Here is a 4,614-nt window from a genome sequence, read left to right as displayed (position 1 = left end):
TTGATCGGCTTCAGTTAATAAAAAACTATTTTTAGTAATAAATCTGTGTGGTTTCTTTTTATTACACAGGAGTAAAAGCGAGAGAGGTTGGTCGCTTGAAACCGAGCCGGCCATTTGTTTCCTCGGGGACAGGAGTGGGTTTTGTGAGCATTTCAGGTGTCAGGGCTCTGTTGTGCCGCGTAAATGCCCCTTTGTTAGGTTTCAGTGCTGCTTCAGAGGCGATTTTCGGGAGCGTGGGGGGAGCCACCCCACTTAGCCTTTTTAATTAGGGTGCTGAAAGGAACCGGCTCAGGCCCGGCCAGTTCTCTATAAAGGCTTGCTTCTTCCCTCTGGCTGGGCTGCTGGGGCCTGAGCGGGCCTGAGAAAGGAATCGCGTCTTTGATTCTGAACTTTCGCCCTGCGAGTGAGAACCCTAACATGCCCCTGCGGAGGCGTCTTTGATTCTGAACTTTCGCCCTGCGAGTGAGAACCCTAACATGCCCCTGCGGAGGCCGACTTCCCCTCTGAGAAGCAAAATATTGGGATTTCTCCTCTTTGTGGTAATGACAAAACTTAGCTTTCTCTTCACGCCTCTTCTCAACGTGCCCCGTGAACCGAGAACACCGGTTCGTTGCTAAGGAGGAGAATTTCAGGAACTGAAGGGCTTGAAAAGTCAAAAATTATTTTGTGGCTATGAAGTCATTATCATTTTTTACCTCGAGTGTACATGTATTGACAGGGAAACAGAGGAGGGACTTGAGAGAAGAGGCGAGATCACAGCAAGAGGAGTGAGCCTTGGTTCTTTGGAAGGAGGGTCGCAGAGGCAGAAGGCGTGCACCAGCTGGGCCCGCGCAGGCTGGGGGCGGGGAGCGGGGGGACAGGTTACAGAGGCGGAGGGAGGGCCTTGGAGACAGGGGTCAGGGTGAGCCGGGTGAACTGCCCCCGCCCGCCGCTCCCCTGGGGGCAAGTCTGGGAACCTTTAGGGCTTAGGAGAAAGAAAGCAAAGACACACTCTTTTTTTCCTTTTCTTGGCAGCTACAGTTACTTAAATACCCGAGCAACTTCTGTGAAGGAGAAGCAGCCTCAGTATGTCTGAAATAGTTGCAATATAAAACTAGATGTTAGCATGTATGTTTTGTGTAATTTATATTCTTTACCTTAAGAGGAAGCAACTAAACTGTGCTACGATTTGCCTGCCAGAAATTACCTCAGCTGCCAGAAGAGACTGATGAAAGCGTATTTTTAGAATTTGTGTGAGCAAATATTTCCAACAAAGAGAAATACCCTAAAAGAAAGGAATTCTGAATCAAAATAATACATAGCCCTGGCTGGTGTGACTCAGTGGGTCGAGTACCGGCCTGTGAACCAAAGGGTCGCCATTCAACTCCCAGTCAGGGCACAGGCCAGGGTTGCGGGCCAGGTAGGGGCGTGGGAGAGGCAACCACACATTGATGTTTCTCTCCCTCTCTTTTGTCCTCCCTTCCCCTCTCGCTCTAAAGATAAATGAATAACATTTTTAAATTGAACAAATAATACATAAACACTAAAAACGGTTTTACCTAAAATGTGCTAATTGGGTGCATGGAATGAGAGGCTTGGTGGGAAAGGCGGGTTCACTTCAGGAACGTGGCTGGGGTTTGGGACCTTACACACGCTGTGGCTACCTGCTCCTGGGGTACTCAGTGGCCTCAGCCTGAGGTTTTCCCCCTCTATTGAGTTACCTCTAAGTGGAGGTTTTGAAGTAGTGCACTGTAGTTATTCTGGAATCATCTGTGAACGATTTTGTTAGCATTCACTTCAGGAAAGGTTCGTCCTTCTAGGCCTTAAACAGAATGATCGTAGCCCTGGCTGGTGTGATTCAGTGGACTGAGCACCACGCCAGCCTGCAAAGGTCGCTGGTTTGATTCCCGGTGAGGGCACATGCCTGGGTTGCGGGCTGGGTCCCCAGTTGGGGGGCATGCAAGGCACAACCGATCCATGTTTCTCTGCCTCTCTTTCTCCTTCCCTTCCCCTTTCTCTAAGAATAAATAAATAAATAAATAAACAAATTTTAAAAATCTTCTTAAAAAGGAGAAGAATCTAGCAACCACTTCCTAAGAGATACAGAAAAGAACAGTAAGATCAGGTTAAGAAACCAGACAAGATAGAGGCTAAAAACCAGACGTTCTTCGGGAGGAGCGTATCACGCGAAGAGGGCACATTCGTCAGTGGTGTGAGGGTTTCTGGGTTTTCCACCAAGTGCCTGCGTAGGAGATTCCAACAAAAAAGTCATCTGAGTGCACGCAGTAAGCACACTGCTTTGCTGGCCGCTGGAGGAGGCACACAACGGTGAGCAAAGCAGGCTCAGCGCTGGTTTACCGTCTAGAGCAGGAGACAGCCCTCACTCCAATAATTACACTACGCCCTGGAAAACGAGTACGTGCTACGAAATACAGCTTTGAGCGCTGTGACGGCACGTAACCGGGAGGAGATCGCGGGGAAGGCTTCCCTGGAAACGTGCTGTCTGAAGCAGAGAGATGAAAGATGAGTAGGCCCGTGGAGGAGGAGAACAAACATTCCAGACCGCGCGCTCAAGGGCCCTGGGGTGGAGGAGCGGGACGTGTTTTCAACCTGACGGACCAGGATGGCGCAAGACGAACCTAGTCGGGGAGGCGGGGCCTCACACGTCAGTGAGGCCGTGTGGGGGTTGCAGCACCGTCATTTTCATCAGCAGGGTCAACTCCACTCTTCATCTTTTTGGACTTTCCTGGAGACGAGGTCTAATTCATATCCCAGATACTGTGCTTTTGTAATGCTCGGGGGGAAGCATGAAACAGCCCTGGCGGTACACCAAAGTGGCACCCGATTCTGTGGATGCGGGGAGTCTCGGCCCTTCGGTCACAGAGCCTGCACTGGCGGAAAGAGACACCGAGAGACAGAGCAACTCTGAGCCACCGAGAGCGAGGAAGCTGTGTCTCTGAGTTCGCAGGAGCGCTCTGCTGTAACACCAAGCCAAATGTCTAAGTGTGGCAAGCTATGGGGTTTATTTACTCACTTTTCAACCCTTCATCTCACAGGCATTTTTAAAATAATTTTTTAAAATTTACTTTTAGAGAGAGGGGAAAGGAGGGAGAAAGAGAGGGAGAGAAGCGTTAATATGAGAGAGAAACACTGATCAGTCGCCTCTCGGACATGCCCCAAGTGGGGACCTGGCCCCAAACCCAGTCATGTGTTCCGACAGGGAATTGAACCAGTGACCTTTCACTTTGTGGGATGACACCCAACCCACTGAGCCACACCGGTCAGGGCTCGTGCGCATGTTTGAACATGGCTTCGCACCAGGCACCCTGCTAGGCACTGAGGGTATGAAACTGAGTGAGACAGGGGTCCTTGCCCTGTGGTAGTTCGAAGTCTTATCTACATGCAGATAAAGTAGGATTCATTAGAGATTCTGTAGCCCAGCCCTCTGGGATCCCAACAAATGTTCAGCCCAGTGCCTAGCGTGGCAGTAAACTCTTCATTATTAAAAAGAGTGGCAGTTGGTTGTTAATGTCAAGTCACTATGGCAGATGGTCTCCACCCAGAGGGGTTGTTGCCTGGTGTGAGGGAAGATGCTGTGTGAAGTGTGAAGTTCACTGGCGAACAGGACTCTGAGAAACAGTGGGTGTGAACCCAGCGGCCTCCCCGTCCTGGTCTTTATTTCACCACAGCTATTGACCATCGTGCAGAGATTCAAAAACAAGATAACACACGCAGAGGACAAAGCCCGGTGCCTTAGCAAATGATAAACATCCAATAACTCCTAGCTATGGTCGTCATTTGTGGTTATTCTGGTAAAGAAGCCTTCTGGTGGTTGGAATGAGACCAAGCAAGGTTAGTTTCTTGCCTGTGGGACGAGAGGAGAGCCTGTCAAATACTCTCTTCAAGTCCTGGGTGTCTGCTCTAGGGCTGGGCAGCGGAGCTCAGCCGGCTTCCAGTGGGGTGGGGAGACCACGGTCAAGGTTATGAAGGCATCACTCATCCTCTTCCCGGAAGTCCTTAGTAGCTAGCTGTATTGGGTGATTTCACACCTATGCTTGGGAGAACTGTGCTTTATTAACAATAACAACAAAAAAAACCCCCACAACTTCAGTCTTGTGACCAAGAATTAAAAAGCAAAACCAATAAAAACAATGTTTTCAAAAGTCCCATGCCACCTCCCATGGCATCTCTTCGGTGCGCTTCCACAGCCCAGCACTGCCGACTGACCCAGCCCTGCCTTCTCCGGTCTGCTCACTGTTCCTCGGCCTAGCAAGGCGTCCTCATGCAGAGCCCGCAGTCTCCAAACACGCACCCCACAGCCCTGCGTGCAGAACAGCTGCCGTGACGTTAGAGACGCACAAACAGGGGGCCGCTTAACTGTCTGCATTTAGACACAAATTATTATGACACTGAAACGGAAAAAAGTGTCGCTGGTCAGATTCATTGAGGCCAAGTTTTCTCCAATGAACCAGACCCAGGGCTGGTATAGACAGGACTTAGTGAGACCAGCATGGTGGAGGGGATGTGGGAGGAAATCGTCCTGAGCCCCCATAGGGAGGAAGGAAGAGGGAAGGCCTATGGAACGAGTGGAGTCAGCGTGGAGCGGCTGGGGGCCTCAGCCCAAGCTGCAGAGCT

The sequence above is a fragment of the Sturnira hondurensis genome, unplaced genomic scaffold (genome assembly GCF_014824575.4).
Source record: "Sturnira hondurensis isolate 20B ecotype Veracruz unplaced genomic scaffold, ASM1482457v3 Scaffold0007406, whole genome shotgun sequence".
Lineage (NCBI taxonomy): Eukaryota > Metazoa > Chordata > Mammalia > Chiroptera > Phyllostomidae > Sturnira > Sturnira hondurensis.
The sequence above is the reverse complement of the archived record's forward strand: the minus strand, read 5'-3'. Positions refer to the sequence as shown.